General features: G+C 41.1%; 1 long non-coding RNA gene across 1 annotated transcript in view; it reads left to right on the forward strand.

The window, feature by feature from the left end:
• LOC141568810 (uncharacterized) overlaps window positions 1–26,108 on the forward strand; it is a 40,946-nt gene that overhangs the window by 4,027 nt on the left and 10,811 nt on the right. The window contains exon 2 of the long non-coding RNA XR_012492026.2: window positions 12,730–14,017. This is a non-coding gene — a long non-coding RNA (uncharacterized LOC141568810). The remainder of the gene's footprint in view (window positions 1–12,729; window positions 14,018–26,108) is intronic.

Consider the following 26,108-nt stretch of genomic DNA (forward strand, 5'->3'; position numbering starts at 1 on the left):
CTTTGGTATCAGGGTATTGCTGGCCTCACAGAATAAGCCATGAGTTCAGTAGTGTTACTTCCTCTTCTATTTTGTGGAAGAATTTGAGAAAGATCAATGTCAATTCTTTAAATGTTTGATTAATTCACCAGTGAAGCCATCATGTCCTGGACTTTTCTTTTTTGGGAGGTTTTTGATTGCTGATTCAGTCTATTATTATATGTTTGTTGAGGTTTTCTTTTCATTCAGTTTAGGTAATTTCTAGGAATTTTTCCATTTCGTTTAGTTATCTAATTTGTTGGTGTACAAGTGTTCATAGTACCCTCTTATAGTCCTTTTTGTTAATGTAAGGTTGGTAGTAATGCCCTAGTAATGCATCCACTGTTATTTCTGATTTTAGTTGTTAATATTTGAGTTTTCTCTCTTTATTTCTTGGTCAGTGTAAGCTAAAGTTTTGTCAATTTAGTTGTGTGTTTTTTTTCTTCAAAGAAACAATTTTTGGTTTCTTGATTCTCTCTATTGTTTTTCTATTCTCTGTTTCTTCTATCTCTGCTTTAATCTTTATTATAATTTCCATTGTTCTAGTTTTGAGTTCAGTTTGCTCTTTTTCTTCTTTCTTCTTGATGATATAGGCACTTACAGCTATAAATTTTCCTTTGAGTACTGCCTTTGCTGCATCCTGTGTGGTATGTTGTGTTTTTGTTTTATTTGTTTCAAAGTATGTTACTAATTTCCCTTGTAGTTTGTTTAAGAGTGTGTCATTTAATTTCCACATATTTGAGAATTTTTCAGATTTCCTTCTATTACTGATTTCTAGCCTTATTCCTTGGGGAATATACTTTGTATGATTTTAGTCTTTTAAAATGAGTAGAATGTTCTATATGTGTCTATTAGGTATAGGTGGTTTATACTGTTGTTCAAGTCCTCTATTTCCTTACTGATCTTCTATATATGTGTAGATGTTCTATCCATTACTGTAAGTAGTATATTAGAGTCTCCAACTACTTTTGTAGAACTAATTCTCCAATTCTGTAAATGTTTGTTAGATAGATAGATAGATAGATAGATAGATAGATAGATATTTTTTTTAAGGTTTTATTGGGGAAGGGGAACAGGACTTTATTGGGGAACAGTGTGTACTTCCAGGACTTTTTCCCAAGTCATGTTGTTGTCCTTTCAATCTTAGTTGTGGAGGGTGCCATTCAGCTTCAAGTTGTTGTCCTTTCAGTCTTAGTTGTGGAGGGCGCAGCTCAGCTCCAGGTCCAGTTTCCGTTGCTAGTTGCAGGGGGCGCAGCCCACCATCCCTTGCAGAACTCGAGGAATTGAACTGGCAACCTTGTGGTTGAGCGCCTACTGGCCCATGTGGGAATCGAACTGGCAGCCTTCGGAGTTAGGAGCATGGAGCTCTAACAGCCTGAGCCACTGGGCCAGCCCTTGCTTCATATATTTTGAGGCTCTGTTGTTTGGTACATACATGTTTATTATTGTTATATTTTCTTGATGAATTGATCCTTTTATCAATATATAAAGCCCTTCTTTGCCCCTTGTAACAGATTTTGATTTAAAGTCTATTTTGTCTATCAGTATAGCCACTCCAGCTCTCTTGGTTACTATTTGCATAGAATATCCTTTTCTATCCTCTCATATTTAGCCTGTTGTCACTTTGTGAGTCACTTTTTCACAAAGCGAGTCTCCTGAAGACAGCATATAGCTAGATACTTTTTTAATCCATTTTGTCAACATCTGCCTTTTTATTGGAGAATTTAGTCCATTTCCATTTAAAGTAATTACTGATAAGGACAGACTTTCTTTGCCATTTTACTATTTGCTTTCTGTATGTCTTTTACCTTTCTTTGTCTCACTTCCTCCATTACTGCCTTCTTCTGTGTTTAGTTTATTTTTTTTAATGAACTCTTTCGAATCTATTCTCATTTCCTTTGTGTATATTTAACATCTTGAAATAAAACAAACTTATTTGAATTGATACTGACTTAACTACAGTAGTATACAAAAATGCTACTCCTAATCAGCTCTCTCCCCCACCCCTTTATGTTGTTGATGTCATAAATTATATCTTTATACATGTGTGTCCAGTAACAAATATTTTTAATTCTTTTTTATGCATTTGCTCTTTAAATTATGGAGGAGATAAAACATGGATATACAAACCAAAAATACAATGATACGGGCTTTTATAGTTTCCCATATAGTTACCTTTACTGAACATCTTTGTTCATACAATTTTGAGTTATTCTCTAGTGTCCTTTCGTTTCAACTTGAAGGACTCCCTTTAGCATTTCTTTTTAGGGCAGGTCTATTGGTAAAAAAATAAAAAATAAATAAAAAGAATTCCTCAGCTTTTGCTTATCTGGGTTTGTTTTAATTTCTCTCTCATTTTTTTAAGGATAGTTTCGTCGGATACAGAAGTTTTGGGTTGACAGTTTTTTCTTTTAGTATTCAAATCTGTCATTCTGCTGCCCTATGGCCTCTTTGGTTTCTAATGAGGAATTGGCTGTTAATCTCACTGAGGATCACTTTTACATGATGAGTCACTTCTCTCTTGCTGATTTAAAAATTATTTTTCTTTGTCTTTTGACAATTTGATTATAATATATCCTACTGTGTATGTCATTGAGTGACCTGGAGTTTGTTGAGCTTCTTGGATGTGTAGATTCATGTTTTTCTGACAGGCAATAAGCTACTCCAGTCTCTATGGATCTGCCTATTCTGGACATTTCATAAATGGAACCATACAAAACATGGTTCTTGGTGACTTGTTTATTTCATTTAGCATAATGTTTTCAAGGTTTATCCATGTTGTGGCATGTATTAGTACTTCATTTCGTTTTATAGCTGAATAATATTTCATCATATGGATATACTACATTTTACTTATCTATTCAACAGTTAATGGATATTTGGTTTGTTTCTACTTTTTGGCTATTACAAATAATGCTGCTACAAACATTTATGTACAAGCTTTTGTGTGGATGTAGTTTTTTATTCTTTTGGGTTAGTACTTAAGGGAGGGATTGCTGGGTCATATGGTAATTCTGTGATTGACCATTTGAAGAGCTACCATACTGTATTCCAAACTGGCTATACCATTTTATGTTTCCACCACACTCTTACCAACACTTATTTTCCTTTTAAAAAATTCTAGCTATCTTAGTGGGCAGGAAGAGGTATCTTATTGTGGTTTTGACTTGCATTTCTCTAATGGCTCTAAGGACACATTCTGTCGTGACATTGCACCACATGCTTTACATCTTTATATAATTCTTTATGTTCTTTATCTTTACCACCTGATTGAATTCTGTGTTTTTGGCCTTTTGGATACAGCACTAAAGTCACAAATTACTGAATATTTAAAAGTCACAGGAGGTATAAAGAATAATAGAACACCCATACTTTATAATAGATCTAATAGATGTTAACATTTATTTTCTTTCTGCCATTAAAAAAAAAAAAGGAAATTAAACATTATAGATAGAGATTGTTTTAGTTAGGGTTACATTCTGCTGTGCACAACAGAAAAAAGAACAAAGAATTTCTTAAAGCAGATTGGCCGCAAGAAATCCAGAGGTAGTTGTGTAGAGCTGTTATGTCTCTCCACGGTGTTAGGGTCCTATGCAAAGCCATCACTACTGGTGTGTTTCCACAGTGTTAGGGTCCTATGCAGGATCATCACTACTAGTTGAGTTCACAAAGGTCCCCAGCTGGAGTGGGGGCTAGCATACAACCTGTATTTCACTTGTCATGCTCTGCAACCTAGAACAGGGCTGCAGCATCTTTTTCTTAACACAAAGGTGCATCTGCTGGCCAAGCTATATGGCACAGTGTTATATCCACCCATAAAGATGGTACTATATAGGTTAATAGGGGTTCCAGGTTCATTTTATCTTGTTTCTCTACTGTATATGGTTTCTATTACCAAGGTCACTTCATGGACCAAGATGGCTCCAGCATTGCTACATTCCAGTTAATACCATGTTTCCCTGAAAATAAGACCTAGCCAGACAATCAGCTCTAATGCATCTTTTGGAGCAAAAATTAATATAAAACCCTGTCTTATTTTACTATAATATGAGACTGGGTCTAATATAATAATTTAATATAATACCAGGTCTTATATTAATTTTTGCTCCAAAAGACACATTAGAGCTAATTGTCCAGCTAGGTCTTATTTTCAGGGAAACAGGGTAGGAAGGAGGAGGGTGGGAAGAACAAGACACCCACATGTTCGCTTCAAAGTTGCCCACACCAATTCTGATTTTATCTTGTTGGCCAATACGTAGTCATGCGGTCATATCAAGTTGCTAGAAATGTACAAGTGGCCTCTAAATTCTGATGAATTTACTTCTGTGAAAGATAGGGAAATGGATTTTGGTAGACAAATTGTGGTCTCTGCTACAGTTGGGAATCATGAAGCACTCAGGAAATGTTAAGGCTGTGACTCTTAAAGTTCTCACTTATCTTGCCAAATTTCAGGCATACTCCTGCTTAAAAAACAAGTTCCCTGAAAACGTTATCATTTCATTAATGGAAATGTTGACATAAGAAATGTCCAAACCTGTAGAGAATTTTTATGAGTTTATTTGAGCCAAACTGACAACATATGCCTGGGAGCAAGATCTCAGATGCTCCAGAGAATAACAGTTTTGCATCTTCTTTTATGCTTTTGAAATTAAGGAGGGACTAAGGAAGATTACATGGATGTGGGAGAAAACAAGGCAGGGAGTGGATTACAGAATAATTAACAAGATATTATGCTCTCTTGATGGTGGTTACAGATTATTTCAAAGGTGTGGGGACAGAGCCAGGAGTGCAGTTTCCAGGCTCTCGACCTCACGTGGAAAGATGCTGGCTCTGGTAGTAAATGTCCAAGTTGTGGCTTATTGGCTGTCAGCTGTAACCAGTGAGCCATTGGCCACTAATATAACTGCTGTGGCTATGCTAGCAGGAAAATGGGGACTAGCAAGAAGATGGTGGCTGAGCTAGCAAGTGGCAGAATGAGGGTTGCAGATCGTGTGGCTCCTTGTCATGCGGGGCTGCCTGCGGGGTCTCTGCTCCCCCTCCCCACATAAGAACGCAGGATATGGTGAGGCCAAAAAGGAACACCCATGGAGCCATAGGTAGGGGAGTCATACCACTATAGTCTTGCTGGCAGCTGGGTTGGAGACACAGGAAGCAGGAGCCACACTGTCTGCAACCTGTTGTCCACTTCTCTGCAATCTGCAACCCGCACTCCACCATGCTAACTGCAATCCGTGTTTGCCAGCCACCATCTTCTTGCTAGCCCCCATTTTTTGCTAGCGTAGCCACAGCAGTTGTATTAGTGGCCAATGGCTCACTGGTTACAGCTGACGGCCAACTAGCCACAGCTGATGGCCATCCAAGCACAGTTGATGGCCATTTACTACCTGAGCCAGCACCTTTCTGTGTGAGTCCGAGAGCCTGGAAACTGCTTTCTGGGGATCTGTCCCCACACTCCAACCCTACAGGCTCTCGCCTCACAATCTATGCGACAAGCGTCTTCCGCGAGGGGCCCTGTGTGAGGAGCCTGGAGGTGAATGCAATATCCTAGATACAGCCAGGCTCTCTGGGCACAGCCAGGGTTTCTGAGGGCACCACCAGTCCTTCTGGGCACAGCCAGACTTCCTGGGCTTCTTAGGGTACCACCAGTCACCCCGGGCACAACAAGGGCCTCTCAGGGCACTGCCACTCTCTCTGGGCACAGCCATACTTCCTGGGCTCAGCCAGGGCTCTCAGGGCACTGCCACTCTCTCTGGGCACAGCCAGACTTCCTGGGCTCAGCCAGGGTTCTCAGGGTACCACCACTCTCTCTGGTCTTCTCAGGGTACTGTGCTGGAACAACAGTGGCTCATAGTCAAGGTGCTTACATATTCTCGATGGTGGCCGGTTGGGACACAAAAGCAAACATCCGCCAGTTCCACCACATGGTGGTATGTTCCCAAACAAACAGTCAAGCGGTCCATTAAATTAGGGATGGAAGGCAAGTCCCCATAGTCCATATTCATTCGCCAGGGCTGTCCTGGGGGTGAGGGACGACCTTGACCTCACCCGCATCTCCCACGGAGGACTTAGCAAGCCTTTCCTCCTGGGACAAGTCCCGCATCCAGGCTAACTCAGCAAGCACTTCCCAGCCCACAGGGCCGCAATGACCTTCGCTTTCTCTGGCCTATGTTGGTTGGAGAACTATCCACGTCTTCCCACCCCTCCATGGGGGTCCAGCTCTCTGGCAGCTGCTCCTCCTGTTCTTCCTGAGACTGAGTGTTCATAGGCACAAACTGCTCCACTGCCTTTCGGGGAGCTTTGGTCAGCACTGTACCCTGTTCGCTGCGCCATGTGTCATGCGGGGCGGCCTGCAGGGTCTCTGCTCCCACTCCCCACATAAGAACGCAGGATATGGTGAGGCCAAAAAGGAACACCCATGGAGCCATAGGTAGGGGAGTCATACCACTATAGTCTTGTTGGCAGCTGGGTTGGAGACACAGGAAGCAGGAGCCACACGATCTGCAACCTGCTGTCCACTTCTCTGCAATCTGCAACCCGCACTCCACCATGCTAACTGCAATCTGCGCTTGCCAGCCACCATCTTCTCGCTAGCCCCCATTTTTTGCGTAGCCACAGCAGTTATATTAGTGACCAATGGCTCACTGGTTACAGCTGACAGCCCACTAGCCACAGCTGATGGCCATCCAAGCACAGTTGATGGCCACTTACTACCTGAGCCAGCACCTTTCTATGTGAGTCTGAGAGCCTGGAAACCGCTTTCTGGGGTTCTGTCACCACACTCCTGTTTCCTGTTTGTCCAACCCAGCCACCAGCGAGACTATAGTGGTATGACTCCCCTATCCATATCCTCCATTTGTGTTCCTTTTTGTCCTCACCGTATCCTGCGATCCTATGTGGGGAGCGGGACCAGAGACCCTGCTGAACACCCTGTGTGACAGGTGTGTTAACCTACATGCACAGAAACAGTAGACAGGGCTCCTTAAGGCCAAAATAAATCTTTTACTAAAAAGTTATTTGCCTGAGGCATGACTATCCACCTTAAGCTTCCCAATTAGGAATTTATGATCAGATCACCCTGAAGTTACTTTGCACAGACCCCTTTTTTCATACACTGAAAGAAATACTTCTCAATTAAGTAAACTCTGAAATAGTGAAATGTTCATTTTAACCCAATTGAGTCCCAATACATTTGTACAAACACTACCAACTTGAGATCAGAGTTTGTCCGCAACAAGAAAAATTTCATACACACATTTTAAAACATAGTTAATCATTAAAAGTGATAAAATAAGAGCAAGCTTTTAAAACACAGTTAATCATTAAAAGTGATAAAATATATTTGATCCCCCTTACCCTCATCTCCCACCCCCACCCCCCTTAATCTATGTAATTTTACTAACAATTGTCACCCCAATAAATAAATAAATAAATAAATAAATAAATAAATAAATAAAAGTGATAAAATAAGAGCAAGCTTAGGTCCTTAAACCTTAACTTTTATTAACCCCCCCACTCCGGTTTAAGCTGTTGTTTCTCAGTCTAGTTGTGTAGGACGCAGCTCCCTGGCCCATGCTGGTATTATGAGCCTTGCGCTCCCCCCAGGTGAGGCAGGCTGAGGCAGGCTGAGGCAATTGGTCACCAGTGCCAGTCAGCAGCTCACGGCAGCTCTCGCCAACCTCTGGCTGCTCACGGCAGCCCAGCTCCAGGGAAAACTGTTGTTCACAATCTTAGCTGTAGATGGTGCAGCTCACTGGCCCATGTGGAAATCAAACCTGAGACCTTGGCGTTGGGAGCACGCTGCTCCAACCACCTGAGCCACCCGGCCAGCCCCCTTTCACTTCTAAAAGCAGCAATAGATAAGTGAATGCTTAGAGAATTTCTCAGTTTCACTCTGTCCTGCCTCCACATCTAACTATAAACAACATTGGATCATTTCCTCTTGGTGGATCACAATTCTGATCATTTCAGATTCTTTAGGTTTCAAAGTCAAAATGAGGAAAATAATCTCATGATTTTTTTTTAACAGCTTTATTGAGGTATAGTTTACATGCTGTAAAATTCAGTTTCAGATCATTTTCATCACCCAAGACTCCTCATGACTGCAGTCAATCAATCCCTGTTCCTACCCTGAACCCCAGGCAACCATTAATCTGCTCTCAGTCTCTATAGAATCACATTTTCTGGACCATTGTAAATATTTTAAATTGTGAGTAAACTATTTAGTTATGAGAAACAATAATGGCTTCAGCAGAGGGGGCTAATTACCAATGATTAATAAATAACGTAAGGAAAGAGCACTTAAATCTGTGCAAAGTGATTTTCATCTCTGCTCAATTTTTGTCTTCATTTTTATCTTCCCCCGCCCCTTAGTTTTAGTGGTGGAGGAAAACAGCCATGTCTAAATAGTTTTTTATAGACACAGATGCATAACTTGGACCCTCTGCAAATGTAGTTCATTACACCAAGTTGTTAGATCCTTTAATGTTTGGGGGTTGGATTTTGGTGTGGATTTATTTATTTGTTGTGAATTTATTAACCATTTAACATTCTTTAAATAATCAACATTCCTCTAAATATTCACCCAGTACTTACACAACTAAAAACCAAAAATTTAAGAATTAACAATTTAGATTTCCCAAACAATTAAACATTGATTGCAAATTTATCATTTTAAACATTTAATTAAAATCTTAAGCCTAATATACCAATCTTGTAAATGCTTTAAACCACCTTAAAAACATTAAAATATATATATATATATATATATCAAATGTATAATGATTATATACTACACTTTTTTCTTTTCTCTATTCTTACTATAACTCCTCTTCATTTGGGAGGCGGCAGGGCAAAGTTGTTAAGCACCTTGGCTGTGGAGCCAGACTGCCTAGGTTCAGACCTCACTTCTTAGCAGTGGGATCTGGCAAAAGTAACTAACTTCTGTGCCTCAGTTTCCTCATTTGTAAAATGGTGGTAATAATAGGACCTATCTCATTTAATTGTTGTGGGAATTAACTGAGTTATCCATATGAAGGTTTTAGAACAGACTATGACAGAAAGTGCATTCAATAATGTTAGCTGCTATTTTTTTTATTAGCCTTAAACATTTTTATTGTTTTCTAGTCACAAGCATTTTTTCATTATTCCCTCCAACTTTTTATTTTATTTTTATGTTCAGGCCCATTGATAAGTAGAAGAAATGGTTTAATGATCATTCAAGTGTGCTTTGTCTAAATTTGCCACTTTTAACATTTTTCCGTATTTGTTTCTCTTTTTATGTACATACATATACATACAGAGGGTGCCAAAAATGTATACATATTTTAAAAAAGGAAAACTATTAAAATTGTAACACTCAATATACCCATATACCGATAACACAAAATGAATACAAGTCACGTTTGACTTCTACAATTACAAGAGGTGCTCAAAGTGGTTACCATCAGCTTCCAGACACTTCTGATTATGGTGCACTACTGCTTGAGCAACGTTGACCCAAGTGCCCTCTTCTATACATTTTTTTGGCACCCACGGTATATATGTATGTATATATATCCACTTGTTTGCTACCCAACAAATCTACACTTTACCACTAATTGTTTCAGCATGCATCTCTCCTAAATAACATTCTTCTAAATAGCCACAGTATTATCATATTGAAGAAAAGAAAAAAGTTATTGAATATGATATTCAATAATATCATATGGTATACATTCTATATTCAGATTTCCACAGCTGTCCCCAAACCATCATATATTTAAACCTGTTTTTGAGATCCAGGATCCAGTCAACGTTCATACATTGCATTTGGCTGTTGTATATTTATCTTCTTTTTATCTAAAACAATCCCCTTATCATTTTTGTTTTTATGACACTGATTTTTCAAAGAGCTTAGGCCAATTGTCTTGGAGAATTTCCTACAGACTAGATTTGTCTCCTTGTGTTTGTTTCCTCAGGAGTAGATTCAGGTTACAGCATTTTGGCAAGAAAACTGTGTAAGAGGTGGTGTGTACTTTCTGCATTAGATCTGGAGGCAAATAATTTCAGGTGATGCTGGGTTTGATCATTTGGCTGACCACTATGTTTCTCCTTTGGAAATACACATTTTCTCCTTTGTAATTAGAAAGTAATCTGTAGGGTGATGGAGATCATTTGACTATCTGGTTCTCCAATAACTTTTCATCCAATGCTTTTAGCATACATTGATGATTCTCTCTCAAATCAACTATTACAATGGGGGTTTCAAATATTCTTAAATTTTAATGTGCATACTTGTATCAGTTAGGATGCATTCAGCTGTAAGTTAAAAACAAAACAACCAGCTCAACCTAACTTAACCATTAAAGGTTTACATTATATAACTGGCCCATGTAACTGGAATACCAACAGTATGTGTTTCAATATTGGTGTGCATGGGAGCTATAGATATCTGAATGAAAGTTAGGCATTTCCAAGAGAAGAAGAAATGGTGGTTGACAGACAACTATAATGCTCACTGTAATATTTTAAAATACATGCTTCTTCTTATCTCTGTCCTGTTCCCAGATAAGACAGCATACCTTAATTTCTAATTTCCCTAGCCTTATCTTATAAACTATTGTTAATTATAAGTTTAATCCCAGATTTTAAAAAATTCTAATAAAATATTATTTTGCTAAATTTAGATTTATTAACATATTAGAAATTAATTTCTTCACTGTTGTTTCTTGAATCTCATTTCTTCCTCCTGGATTTACTTTTATTTTTGCTTAAATACATCTTTCAGTAGTTTTTTCAGTAAGAGTCAATAAAGAGTAAACTCTTAAGTCTTTAAATGTTTCAAAACTATCTTTATCTTATTCTCATTCTTGAATATTTATGGGTATAAAAATCCAAGTTGAGAGTCATTTTGCATGGCTAGTATCCCCGTTTTTCCTTCTTGTTCTCAGTGGTAAGTCCACCAAAACCTGACTGTCTTTGCTTTGTAAACAAACCAGTATTTTTTCTCATAGTTTTAAAGATTTTCTTTTTCTCCTTTTTATACTATAACATGGCCAAATGAGGATTTAAAAAAAAAAATTATCTTGTATTTGATAAACTTTCTTAATGTGAGAGCCTCTATTAAATTCTGGGAAAATTTTAGCTTCTTCTTCCACTATTTATTCTCCATTTCTAGCTATTCTTTACTTTGTACTCAGATATCTTCCCTATATCTTCATTTCTCTTTCACATGTTCTTTCTCTGTAACTCTCTGTGTTGTAGTTTGAGACATTTTCTTTCTCTCACTTTACTAATTATATGTTAAGCTGTGTCTTGTCTAGTTTCTTATTCATTTATTGTTTTTATTTTCAGCAATTTTATTTTTTATTTCAGAGATTTTACTTGGTTCTCTTTTATATCTGTTAATCCTTATTTTAAAATCTCCTGCTTTTAAACATTTTAAGAATGTGTATTTAAAAATTTTTTCAGATTGTCCTATTATTTGTACTTCATCAGGTGTGAAATCTTTTGTGTTGGTTTTGTGATGTTTCTTTCCTGGCATTAGGTTTCTCATCTGTTTATATCCTGAGTCATGGAACATACCTATACCCATACTTTGTTAATTCTGAGACTCACTATTTTGCATTTTAATATCTTTAAAATTGGAATTCATCTTTCAATTGATGTACTAAATTTTAATACCATAATTTAATTGGCAGGTTCTTTGTGGCACAAAATCACATCTTAAGTTCTTAAGCACCTTCACATTGTCGTGTAACCGTCACCACCATCTGTCTCCAGAACTTTTCCATCTTGCAAAATTGAAATTCTATACCCATGAAACAATTCTCCATTCCTCCTCCTGGCATCCCCTGGCAACCACCATTCTATTTTCTGTCTCTATGATTTTGACTATTCTAAGTACCTCATATAAATGGAACCATACAGTATTTGTGTTTTTCTGACTGGTTTATTTCATGAGGCATAATGTCCTTGCAGTTCATTCATTTTTTAGCATTTGTCACAATTTCTTCTGAATAGTATTCCATTGTACATATATACCACACTTTGTTTATCCATTCATCTGTTGATGGACACGTGTTGCTTCCACCTTTTGGCTATTGTGAGTAATGCTGCTATGAACATGGGTGTACAGATATTTCTTTGAGATTCTGTTTTCAATTCTTTTGTATATATACCCAAAAGTGATATTGCTGAATTATATGATAATTCTACTTTTCATTTTTTTGAGGAACCACCATACTGTTTTTCCAAAGTGCCTGCACCATTTTACACTTCTAACAACAGTGTACAAGGGTTCCAATTTATCTGCACTCTTGGTAACACTTGTTATTTCATGTTTTTTTTTAAAGCAGCCATTCTAATGGATGTGAGATGATATCTCATTGTGGTTTTGATTTGTATTTCCCTAATGATTAGTGTTGTTGAGCATTTTTTCATGTGCTTGTTAGCTATTTGTATATCTTCTTTGGAGAAATGTCTATTCAAGTCCTTTGCCCATTTTTAATTTTTGTTGTTGTTGTTGAATTGTAGGGGTGCTTTATATATACTGGATATTATGATATCCAGGTATCCTTATCAGTTATATGATTTACAAATATTTTCTCCCATTTTGTGGGTTGTCTTTTTACTCTGTTGATTGTGTCATTTGACACACATAAGTTTTAAATTTTGATATAGTCCAACTTATCTTTTTTACTTTTGTTGTCTGTTTACACAATGTATTTTCAGATCCAACCATATTGCTGTATGGACATCTGGTGTTTTGCTTTTAACTATAAGGTACATCTATCATATTTACTTCTCTAGTCCCCTAGTGATGGTCTCCTTGATGTCCCTAATATCCCACAACCACATCCCGCCACAGTGAGTATCCTACAGGTTTTCTTGTGGAGATCTACAAAAGTTTCTGTGTCACTTATACCCAGGAGTAAAATGTATGGGTGATAGGGCATACACATAATTTCAGTTTCACTAAGTATTGCCAGTTGTATTCTTGCAATCTCAAACTTTGGTCTTGTTTTACATCATTAAAATGTGTTATTTTTCTTAGAACTGCAGTTACTCCCAGTCTCTATCAATACGAGTGTTACAAATATATATAACATGTACCGTAAAAGAAGCAAAAAGAGACTGAAATACATAAAAATAGATGCTGATACTTTTTTAGATAAAGTAGTCAAGAAGGATCCTTCTGAGTTGCTATCTAAGCTGAGACACAAAGTGAGAGCGAGCCAGCCGCCCAGGAAGCCCAAGGGGGAGAGCTGACTGGGCAGCCTGAGCAAAGCCTCCTGCGTGGGAAAGCGCTTGGCGTGGTCAAGGACCTGAAATGGGAACCTGGCTGAGAGGCTTAGTGAGGAAAGAAGGATGTGATATTCTTTTTGCCGCCATTTACAAGCTGGCTTAGAAGAGAACAAGTGTGGGAGTGGGGAGGGCTAGACAGAGACTGTCCAGCTAAGCAAGAAAGAGGCTCCTGATAGAGGAGGAGGAAAGTGGATGAATTAGTCATGTTTGTCGCGAGCGCCTGGAAGGTTAGTCGCCACATTTCAGTCTCTTCCTGAAAGTCAAGGGGACATTAACCCCCAGGCAGGGCCCTAAATCCCTGCGTGGTACTTGTGACTCTATCTGAACCTGTGTGTCAGGACTTTTTTCCCCACTTGAGTAAGTAGCACAGCTTTATTTAGGAACCAATGTCCCTCCAGAGGCCAATACTCTGGTAAGCACAGAAGATTATACAGAATAGGATAGAATTTAATAACGAACCAAGTCCCAGAGTCAATCGAGGTGGAGAAAGTCCCTGGTCCAGGAGAGATCACTGGGCCCATGACGGGTCTGAGGAAAGCTGGTCCTGCAAGGAAGAACTTTGGAGAGCCCCGGAATATCGCAGCTTGCACCTCGCAGAGGACTCTATTGGATCGCCCAGACGAACATCCTGGAGGATCGTTCCTGAGTGTCTTGCTCAGAGTCTCACAGAGGATCTTAGCCGGAGCGCCCAGACGGACTACTCACTGCACTGCTCGTGAGCTCTGCTTTTATCCTCTTTTCCTTGGACTTGTTTACTTAGGTGATAACCAGAAGTTGTTTGCCAGGAGTTTTTTACCTCTTAGGTGATAATCAGAAGTTTTTTTTGGTAAATGTGTTTATCACTCAATTTTGTTATGCTCAGTTTCACACAAAAACATGTCGTTCACTTCACTCTTATCAGTCTCACACATGTATGGCCATATTCTTAGCTCATGTCTCTACTAGTAAACAACTTGTTTTGCAAACCTCAGTCCAACATATATAATATATTTTATGTGCTCTATACAATGTTGTAGAAGGAGAACTGACAGGATATGACTAGGGTTTGGATGTAGAAGACAAGGCACTGAATGGGAAGAATCACAAATGACTTGAGTTTCTGGCTTGAAGAATGGTGTGAGTGTAATGCCTTTTACCTTCAGATGCTTTTTGAATATTCCAACTTTGTACAAGTACTCCCTTTGTTTTGTTTGTTTCTTCTTTTCTTTTCTTTTCTTTTCTTTTCTTTTCTTTTCTTTTCTTTTCTTTTCTTTTCTTTTCTTTTCTTTCCTTTTGTCTTAAGATCAACAGAGGCCATCAGGGCAGTGGGATTATGAGCCATTTTTGTTTACATGTAATTTTTTTTCAATCTTAAAAATGAAAATAATAATTTTAGTGGGACTTGATGTGGTCATCTGGGAAAAAAAGGAAGAGTATCTCAGAGCAAGCCCCAGTGTGTAGAGGTCAGAAATAGAAGGAAAACCTGGCAAAGAGACAGGACATGTCAATGTGGAAAGAAGAAAATCAAGGAACGTGTTATGAGGGAGGCCAGCTACAAAGAATGATTCACAGAGGGAATGGTGACTAGTTGAGGGCTGCTGAGAGGTAGCCAAAGATAAGGTTGGAAAGTGTCTTTTGTATAAAGGGTCATTAGAGACCCTATGGAGTGATGCGGAGTGAGAGCGAGATTCGAATGCACTGTCTTTCAAGGTAGGTAAAGAAGCAGAGGCTGCTGAGGTAGACGATTCTGTCTAGAGTTTGGTTGATGATAGTAAATATATGATCAAAGAAGGGTTTGCTTTTGCTTTTACTTTTAAGTAGTGATACTAGAGCTTGTTTATAGGTGTGTGGTAAACTATTAAAATCATCTAATAATTCTATCTTCAGATTTTCTGTTTTTCTACCTGTTATGTCACAGGTTTCTTTCTTTTATTTTAATTTTTAATTGTGGTAAAATACACATAACAAGTACATTCAGAGTGTTGTGCATACAATCTCCAGAACTTTTTCATTTTGCAGAACTGAAACTGGACCCATTAAACAACTCCTTATTCCTCTTGCCCTCAGCTTCTGGCAACCACCATTCTACTTTCTGCTTCTTGTCACAGGTTTTTTAATATTAAGACAGTGAGGCAATAATTCTTCATTATTCCCGTGGAAAAAACAAGCCCCACTAGTGGTGAGCTTACAGTAAAAATTATAAAATACAAAGAAACAATCCATTGTGAGCAAGAGTTAACAGATACAACAAACGGGAAAATTAGAGTTCAAATTTGAAATGATGGTTTAATAATAAGAAAGAGAATAGAAAAGTATTATGCTTAAAAAGTCATTAAAAATAAAAGAAGGAATTGAAACCAAAAGAACAATATTTGGAAAAGAACTAGCTAGGATTTTCAAAAAGAAAATACAGCCATAGAAATTTAATATTAATAGATACTTAAAAGGTCAGTTAAACCTGAAAAAACAAATAATGAACTTGAAGATAGATATGTGGAAGTTCCCAGAATAAAACAAAGACATGCAGATAGATAAAATTAGATATATAGATCAACCCTTGCATATATGATCAAATGATTTTTGACAGAGATGCCAAGACTATCCAATGGGGAAAGGACAGCCTTTTCAACAAATGGTCCTGGAAAAACTGGGATATCCACATGCAAAGGCCTGAAGTTGGACCCTTACCTAACACCATATATAAAAATTAACTCAAAGTGGGTCAAAGACCTAAGCATAAGATGTAAAACAACAAAACTCTCAAAAGAAAACATAAGGCAAAAACTTTACGACATTGACTTTGGCAGTGATTTCTTGGATATGACGCCAAAGGCATAGGCAATGAAAGAAAAATTAGACAAATTGGACTTCATGAAAAAATTTTAAATGTGTGCATCAAAAGACAATACTTTTTTTGAGGAACCACCACAATTTTTTCCATGGTAACTGTATCATTTTACATTCCAACCAACACTGCACAAGGCTTCCGATTTTTCCACATCCTCACTAGCACTTATTTTCTGTTTTTTGTTTGTTTGTTTTTAATTGTAGCCATACTAATGGGAGTGAAATGGTATTTCAATATAGTTTTTTGTAATCATTCCTAATGATCAGTGATGTTGAGCATCTTTTCATGTACTTATTGGCCACTGGTGTATCTTCCTTGGAGAAATATCTATTCAAGTCCTTTGTCCATTTTTGAATCAGGTTGTGGGTTTTTTTCTTTTTTGTTATTGAATTTTAGGAGTTCTCCATGTATTTTGGATATTAATCCCTTATCACGTATAAGATTCTCAAATATTTTCTTCTATTCTGTGAGTTTCCTTTTTACATCATTATTTACAGTAGCCCAAAGGTGGAAGCAACCCAAACATCTATTGACAGATGAATGGGTAAGCAAAATGTAATATATACATATGGCGGAGTATCTCTCAGCCTTAAAAGGAAGGAAATTCTGACACATGCTACAACATGGATGAATCTTGAAGCCATTATGCTTAATGAAATAAGCCAGTCAGAAAAATACAAATACAGTATGATTTGATTTATATGAGATACTTAGAGTAGTCAGAAGTCATAACAGAAAGTAGAATGGTGGTTACAAGGGGCTTATGGAAGGGAGGAAGGAATGGAGAATTATTGTTTAATGTATATAGAGTTTCAGTTTCAAACATTTTTGAAAGAGTAATGGAGATGGATAGTGGTGGTGGTTGCACAACACTATGAATACTTAAAAATGGTTAAGATGGTAAAAAATATACATATAATTATTATGATATTATTTACTATATTCCTTATGCTGTACTTTACATCCCCATGACTATTTTCTAACTACCAATCTGTACTTCTTAATCTCTTCCCTTTTTTCACCCATTCCCCCAACCTCTCTCATGTTTGGCAATCCTCTGTATCTGTAAGCTTGTTTGTTTTGTTTGCTTGTCTATGTTGTTCTTTAGATTCCACATATAAATGAAATCATATGGCATTTGTTTTTCTCTGTCTGACTTCATTCAGCATAATACCCTCTATGTCCATCCATGTTGTTGCAGATGACAAGATTGCATTCTTTTTCATGGCTAAATGATATTCCATTGTATAGATGTACCACCTCTTCTTTATCCATTCATCCATTCAGGGACACCCAGGTTGCCTCCATATCTTGACTATTGTAAATGATGCTGCAATGAGCATATGTATGAACACGTTCCTTCAATGTAGTGTTTTGGGTTTCTTTGGATAAATACCCAGAAGTGGGATTACTGAGTCCTTTTTTGTCTCTTGTCATAGCTTTTGTTTTAAAGTCTGCTTTGTCTGGTATAAGTATTGCTACCACAACTTTTTTTTCTTCAGGAAATAGTTTTTCCATCCCTTTACTTTCAGTCTCTGTGTGTTTTTCGATCTGAAGTGAGTCTCTTGTAGGCAGCATATGTAAGTGTCTTGTTTTCTTATCCATTCAACTACCCTGTCTTGATTTGAGCTTTTAATCCATTTTTTAATCTTTCTTTTTTCTTCTTTTTCTGAAAGAAGTCCCTCTGACATTTCTTATAATACTGGTTTGTGGTGATGAACTCCCTTAGCTTTTTCTTGCCTGGGAAGTTCTTTATCTGTCCTTCCATTCTAAATGATAGTCTTTCTGGGTAAAGTAATCTTGGTTGTAGGTCTTTGCTTTTCATCACTTTGAATATTTTGTGCCAATCCCTTCTGGCCTCTAGAGTTTCTGTTAAGAAATAAGCTGACAGTCTTATGGGGGCTCCCTTGTAGGTAACTAACTGCTTTTCTCTTGCTGCTTTTAGGATTTTCTCTTTGTCTTTAACTTTTGCCATTTTAATTATGATGTGTCTTGGTGTGGGCTTGTTTGGATTCATCTTGTTTGGGACTCTGTGCTTTCTGGGTTTGTATGTCTGTTTTCTTTACCAAGTTAGGGAAGTTTTCCATCATTATTTCTTCAAATAAGTTTTCAATTCTTTTTTTCTCTCTCTTCTCCTTCTGGTTCCCCATCTGGTACCCCATACGATGCAAATGTTGGTACACGAGATGTTGTCCCTTAAATTGTCCTCATTTTTTGGATTCTTTTTTTATTTTTGCTGTTTGGATTGGGTGGTTTTTGCTATCTTGTCTTTTAAATCTCTGATCCAATCTTCTGCTTCATCTACTCTACTGTTGAATTCCCCGTAATGTATTATTTATTTCGGTTATTGTATTCTTCATCTCTGACTGGTTCTTTTTTATGTTTTTTTTTTTTTTCAATTTTTATTGGGGAATATTGGGGAAGAGTGTGTTTTTCCAGGACCCACCAGCTCCAAGTCAAGTCATTGTTTTCAATCTAGTTGTGGAGGGTGCAGCTCACTGGCCCATGTGGGAATTGAATGGGCGACCTTCGTGTTATGAGCACTACACTCCAACCATTGAACCAACCAGCCACCCACCACTGGTGGCTCAACTCCAAGCTCAAGCCATTGTTTCTCACTGGTCCATGTGGGAATCAACTGGCAACCTTGGTGTTATGAACACTGCGTTCTAACCACTGAGAAAACTGGCCACCCCTTTTTTATATTTTCTAGCTCCATTTTTATGTTTTCTCTCTCTTTGTTGAAGTTCTCAATGAGATCATTGAGCATCCTTATAACCAGTGTTTTGAACTCTGTACTGGTAGATTGCTTGTCTCCATTTTGTTTAGGTTTTTTTTCTGGATCTTTGTTCTGTTCTTTCATTTGGGACATGTTTCTTTTTTTCCTTTCTTTCTTTTATTCCCTTTCCCCTACTTTTCTCAGGACCTCTCACCCAATTAGATAAAAATCTATACATATTATCTACAAGTCTCAGTACTCCTCCCTCATAAAACTCTAGATGCTTTGGAATCAAAGGTCTCAATGTCATCCCAGGCAATCACAAAAGACAAGACTTGGCAGAAAAGAGATTGGTTAACGAGTAGCAATGCCAAGCAGCATTGGCTCCTCAGACCCTTCCACAACAAATCCCCCTGCAGATACAATGAAAAAGCCTGAGATTTGGAGATACAGCTGTGACATCTACTCCCAGACATTGCACACAAACTAATCACATACCACAAGCTAGGTCACTTAATCTCTGGAAGCCTCAATGTCCAAATCAATTTAGAACTATTGTAAATAAAGATTGCATGTGAAAGCTTTGAAATTGATAAGGCACCAGATATGCTTGTATTGTATTAGTATTATTACAAAATAAATAGCGTTCATATCCAAAAACATAAACCCTGGTGGCTAGATCTAGACTTTGTTAGACATGGCTGGAGGAATGAATTGTGGGAGACCAAAATTGGTCTATTAGAATTTATTTGACATGTTTGAGCTGCGGGAGGTCAGGCTAGAAAAGGCCAAAACCTCTCCAAGTAAAAAGGGATATGCAGTTTTATGGGGGGGGGGGGTAAACAAGGTTGTTCCCCCTTCAATGCTTCAGGGGGCTTTTGTTGCATTGTCTCTAGCAACAAAGGCTTTTGGGGCATGACCATGTCCTCTGGCTCCACACCCTGGCCACCAGGCCTCTGTCCAGACTGCCTAGGCCCACCCAGTCCCGCTGATCACAAGCCCCTAGGAGACAAACAAAGTACAAAGCAAGACAGTATAAGATGGCTTCTACATTCCAGGCAGCTTCTCCAGGCCTAAGGCAAACACAAGGCACAAAGCAACACAAGATGGCTTTTAAGATAAGAAGGTTCCTGTTCCTTGCCTAAATATGGCTTAACAAATTCCCCCTCTGGGTTTGATAACTATTCTTGGGAAAAGGGGTGGTGGTCAGTCTTCTGTAACTGCTTCCTGCTGAGCGGGGGTGTCGATCAGGGTTCCTAATTAGAGTTTCGGGTGAGGGGGTTGTAACAGTGTTCTTGTAGGAGCATGGTGAGAGCAATTTGCCTGCCGGTCATTTTGACAGGCCGGAATAAAGGGTTTGGGGATTATAGGTCAGTTGGTTTATAGTCCATAAAGTCCCCCTGTCAAAGGCCAGTTCCCAGAAACTTGTCTAGCACATAACCTCTGAGGTCTTATTACTCATGTGGTCTGTTGCTTACATACTGTCTCCTTTGTGTCCCCCATCTGAGTGCAGGTATAAATGTCTGGTAGTGTGTCTGGCTGGCTGGTCCAGCTTCTGTTGTTTTTGTTAGTCTATGTCCGGGGTTGCTGGCTCCGAGGTCCTTTTAAGTCTAGATAGGTGAATCCAAGAAGGTATTCCTAACAGTTTGGCTGCTGTGGGGGTTGTTAAGATGACCTGATATAGTCCTTCCCGTTTGGGAAAGAAGGGGCAGACTTGGTCTGGGAGAGCCTTCAAGAGGACCCAATCTTCCAGTTCTAGAGGAGTTGCTGGAATTTCAGTTCCATCCTAAGGTTTAGGGAGGAAGGCATCAGCACGATAGCAGAGGAGGTTCCGGGAGAGAAAGGGTAGGGAGGTAATCACCAAGGAGAGGTGAACAGGAAGGGGGTATATTTCCAAGGAGGAAAGGGCGACCATACCGGAGTTCAAACGGGCTGAGGAGAGTTGGAGCAGAGGGGGCAGCACAGAGGTAGGAAAAGGCGATAAGGAGGAGGGAAATCTAGTCCTAATGGAGTTCTAAAGACAGCTTGGTTAATTGAGTTTTGAGGGTAAGGTGAGCCCTTTCTACCTTTCCAGAAGATTGGGGATGATACGGGATGTGCAGTCGCCATTGAATACCAAGAGAGGTGGCAAATTGTTAGGTGATTTGGGAAATAAAACTAGGACCATTGTCACTCTGGATGGTTGAAGGGAGGCCAAAACGGGGGATAATGTGGTGGAGAAGGGCATGTGCGACTGTAGAGGATTTTTCAGACATGGCGGGGAAGTCTTCTAGCCATCCAGAGAAAGTATCCAGGAAAGTGAGGAGATAGCGGTGTTGGCAGATGCGTGGCATATGAGTGAAATCAATTTTCCAATCTTGGCCAGGAATGTGGCCATGGGCCTGATGGGCTGGGAAGGATCGGGGAGGCTGAATGGCCCCTGGGGGCTTGTAGAGGCGGCAAATAGAACAAGCTTGGGTGACATGGGCTAAAAGGGAGGAAAGACGTGGATGAGTGATAAAGGGATGTAAGAAAGTGAGTAGGGGTCTATGTCCAATGTGAAGAGAGTTATAGAAAGCCGTAAGGATCTAAAGCCTGGCTATCAGGAGGGATTAGTTTGCTGGCGGAGGTAAACCAGGGGCCCTCCCAAATGGCTCCCTGACTAGTAAGGGAAGTAATTTCATCGGGAGTGTATGTGGGCTGAAGGTTAGGGATGGCAAGGAGTTGGGTAACAGGCTCTCGAGAGCCAACGAGGGCGGCCCAGCATGCCTCCCTATCAGCCTTGTTGTTACCAATGGCAACAAGGCCAGAGCTCCTTTGTTGTCCCCTGCAGTGTATAATGGAAACATGAGCAGGGAGTTGAAGAGCCTCAATAAGCTTGAGGATTAAGGGGCCATGGGCTACAGGGGAACGTTGGAAGTAAGGAAGCCGTGTTCTACCCAGATTGCAGCAAGGGAAGGGATAATATGAAAGGCATATCTAGAGTCTGTATAAATGTTGACAGAGCATCCTTTGGCTAGGCTTAGGGCGCTGGTAAGGGCAATAAGTTCAGCCTTCTGAGCAGAAGTGTTGGAAGGGAGAGGGGAAGATTCATAGGCAGAGGTAACAGCATAGCCTGAATAATGTTCTCCGTTATGAATGTAATGACATGTCAACAAACCAGGTGTAGTTGGGATCAGGAAGGGGTTGTCAGAAAGGTCAGGGGGAAGAAGCCGGGAAGATTCAAGTTCCTCAATACAGGAATGCGATACAGAGGTGGAAGTAGGAAGAAGTGTGGAGGGATTAAGGGCAGGCGACTGGAGAAGAGCAGTGTGGGAAGAGGTCAGAAGAAGTTGATAATGAGTAAGATGAGAAGAGCTAAGAAAAGAAGGGGCTTTATTATTACTAAATGGGGTGAGAAAACAGTGACAGGTTGAGCGTAAATAAGTTTGGAAGCCTCTAAAGTGAGGAAGGCAGAGGCGGTGAGGGCACGGAGACAGTAGGGCCAGTCCTGGGCAGTGGGGTCTAGTTGTTTGGATAGGTAAGTGATGGATTTGAGATCGGGGCCTGATTTCTGACCCAAGAGGCCTAGAGCAAGCCCCTGAGATTCATGGGTGTATAGGAAGAAAGGCTGAGTCAGGTCAGGTAAAGGAAAGGCAGGGGCAGAAATGAGAGCCGTCTGGAGTTAGGAAAAAGCAGTGGTGTTCTCTGAAGTAGGCAGGAGAGGTTCCTGGAGGTGACCAGCAGCAGTCTGGCAAAAGGGTGTGGCAATGAGGCCAAAATTGGGGATCCAGATGCAAAAATATCCAACTAAGCCAAGGAAAGAGAAGATCCTGTGTAGTGGAGCAGAAAGGGATAGAGCAAATGAGCGTTTTGCGTTGTGTAGTGATTTCCCAGTGACCTAGGGAAAGGCAAAATCCTAGATAGGTGATGGATGAGGTGGAGAGTTGGGCCTTATGGTGGGATACATGATAACCTAGGGAAGCCAGATAATTAAGGAGCAGGGGGGTATGGGAAGTGGAGATATTATGTGTAGGGCTGCAAAGGAGAAGATCATCAATGTACGGGAGGATCATAGAGCCAGGACAGGAAAGGGAGGTTAGGTCTTGAGCTAAGGCCTGGATAAAAAAGATGGGGGCTATCCCTGAAGCCCTGAGGGAGGACTGTCCAGGTTAATTGTTGAGAAAAGTTGGTATCAGGATCAGTTCAGGTAAAGGCAAATAGGTCCTGGGAATCGGGGTATAAAGGAATAGAAAAGAAAGCATCCTTAAGGTCAAGGACAGTAAACTATCGAGTGTCAGAAGATATGAGGGATAAAAGGGTATACGGATTGGGAACTACAGGGTGGAGGGGAATAACTGCCTCATTTATAATTCGAAGGTCCTGAACAAAGCGGTATGTCCCGTCCAGCTTCTTGACGGGGAGAATGGGAGTATTGTAAGGGGAAGAAGCTTCAGGGAGAATCTTTGCCTGGAGGAACTTAGACATTAGAGGTAATAGGATATTGAGCTTTATTGGGGAAGTGAGTGGGATCTCTGAATAAGATAATAAGAGGTGGGTTGTGAGTGGCGATAATGGGTTGGGAGGTATCCCACATTGAGAGGTCAATGTCAGGTGGGTTAGAAGAGGAAACAGGGGTGGCTTCTGGGGGTGATTCTTCTAGCAAACCAAGAAAAGAGGTAGTGGAAGAAAGGGTATATAGAGTAACAGTGGAATTGATGGGAAAACTGACCTTAAAATGGTTCCCTGCCACGTGGAACTGAGCTAAAATGGTGGCCCCAGTGGAGAGAGAAGTCCCCAGCCTAAGCCCCAGCCCACATCCACATAACCCCCTCCAAGCCACACCTTGAGCCAATCACCAGATGACACCTACCCCTTCTCCAACTCAATGAACTCCCCAACCCATAAAAACATGCTCAAAACCTTGCTAGGGGCTCAGTCTTTTAGGAAGGATCCCGCTGAGCCTGCCGATGTAATAAAGCTGACTCTCCTAACTCTCTGAGTGCCGCTTGGGTTCATTCCGGTCTTGGATTCTGCAACATTTGGTTCCCTGACCGGGAACCCAACCTCGCTGGCCCCTTGAGCTACCGGTTTGGGCAGAGGAGGGCTGCAGGGTAGGGGGAGAGCAAAACAGGGCTAGGCGCCCTGCTGATTTCGGCAGGCCCAGGACCGGCGACCTCCCGCCGGCTCCGGCCCGTGGCTCCCTGCTGGAGCCCAGTAGGGAGAAAGGACGGACAGCCAACCAGGACATTGGACACAGTAAGACCCCGGGACCCGGACCCAGTTAGTCCTGCCTAAGGGCAGAAGGGGAGCCTGATCACCTCCCACTGAGTCCCACTTCAGACTCCGTTAGGGCCATTCCGGGGGAGGGCATCTTTCCTCCCTGAATGAGTGTGTGTGCTTGGTCCCCAATGGGATTCTATGTGGATCCACGGCCTGTTGGCTATGGAACCCGAGTAAGCCCCAGCCTGCATTTCCATGGTAGCATCGTAAGGCATAATGGCAATTCGCACTCTCAGGGTGCGACCTGGCCCGGGGTTTATACAGGCACACCTTAGCCAAGATGAACCCTAAGTTCCCACGAGGGAAACGGCCAGGAGGGCGCCTGATTGAAACCCTTCCCTTGTCCGCGCAACACCAAACATCATAGGAGGGAAGCACGGGAAGCCCACGGTTCTAGATTGCATGCTAAAGAATTTCAGGAAAGGTTTCGGAGGCGACTATGGGGTTAAAATGACCTCCGGACATCTCCGCGCTTTATGTGAGCTGGAGTGGCCAGGTTTTGACGTGGGATGGCCCCCAGAAGGCATTCTTGACCTCCCCACGATTTGCTGAGTCTACATAGTTGTCACTGGGACCCCAGGACATCCAGACCAGTTCCTTAAGTTGACTCGTGGTTGGAAATAGCCCAAACCCTTCCTCCTTGGGCGCAGTTCTACTCCAATAGTAATGGACAGTCCAGGATCTACGTTGCACTGAACCCAGGAGGCCGCGCTCAGAAAGACATGGCTAAGGCCATTTACCAGGGGGACCCCGACGAGGAGCCGCCACCATCTCCTTACGCAATACGGCCAACGGCTGGCACGGCCCTGCCACTTCCAGACACTCTGCTTCCAGCCTCGGCCTCCCCATGGTCCCAACCCAATCAGCCTGGAGCCCGACTTCATAGGATTAGCGGGAATTGAGTCGGACTAAAGAGGACCAGGCTCATTCAAACTCAGCCCCCACGAGCCCACGGTTGATTTAGATGTAGGGGGCCAAACAGTGACATTTATGGTAGATACTGGAGCAGAACACTCGGTAGTCACCATGCTGGTGGCACTGCTCGGGGACCGCAGAGTCACCATAATGGGAGCCAGAGGGTATTAAGCTAAGAGCCGGCCATTCTACCAGGCCAGGACTTGTAAATTAGGAGGACACACTGTGTCACATGAGTTTCTCTATTTACCGGACTCTCCAAGTCCCCTCCTGGGGCGCGACCTCCTTACCAAATTAGGGGCCCAAGTCTCCTTCGGACCATCAGGCCAAGCCATCATGTCTCTGCAGCCTCCAGCGGAAGGATTTATTCTGTCTATCACCACCCCGAGGGAAGAAGAATGGAGGCTCTTCGGGACTGGCAGTTTAGAACAGAACCCAGAAGCCTACAGGGCCAATTTCCCAGAAGTTTGGGCAGAAGATAATCCGCCTGGGCTGGCAAAGCATAAGGCCCCAATTTTGGTGGAACTGAGACCCGGAGCTCAACCCCAAAGGCTACGCCAATATCCCATCTCCAAGGAAGCCCGGGCAGGGATCCAAAAACACTTAATCCATCTCAGAGCAGCAGGGATACTCGTAGAATGCCAGTTGCCATGGAATACGCCCCTCCTGCCGGTAAGGAAGCCTAATGGAGAATACCAGCCAGTACAAGATTTGAGAGAGGTGAACCAAGCTACGGTTTCCCTACACCCCATGGTCCCAAATCCATATACTCTCATCAGTCAGCTGCCCCTGGAAGCCGGATGGTTCACCTACCTGGACCTGAAAGATGCATTCTTCTGCATTCAGTTGGCGCCCCAGAGCCAATCACTGTTCGCCTTTGAATGGACTGAACCTGACACCGGCCGGCAGCTCCAGCTGACATGGACTCGGCTCCCACAGGGCTTCAAAAACTCCCCAACCCTCTTTCAGAAAGCACTAGCCTCAGATTTAGCCACCTTCCCTTGAGAAGAATACCGCTGCACTCTATTGCAATATGTGGATGATCTGCTCTTAGCCTGTGCCATCAAAACCGAGTGCCAAACCATGACGCAGGCACTCCTGTCC

Source organism: Rhinolophus sinicus, chromosome 12, assembly GCF_057876585.1.
Source record: "Rhinolophus sinicus isolate RSI-liver-muscle chromosome 12, RSI-T2T, whole genome shotgun sequence".
NCBI classification, from domain to species: domain Eukaryota; kingdom Metazoa; phylum Chordata; class Mammalia; order Chiroptera; family Rhinolophidae; genus Rhinolophus; species Rhinolophus sinicus.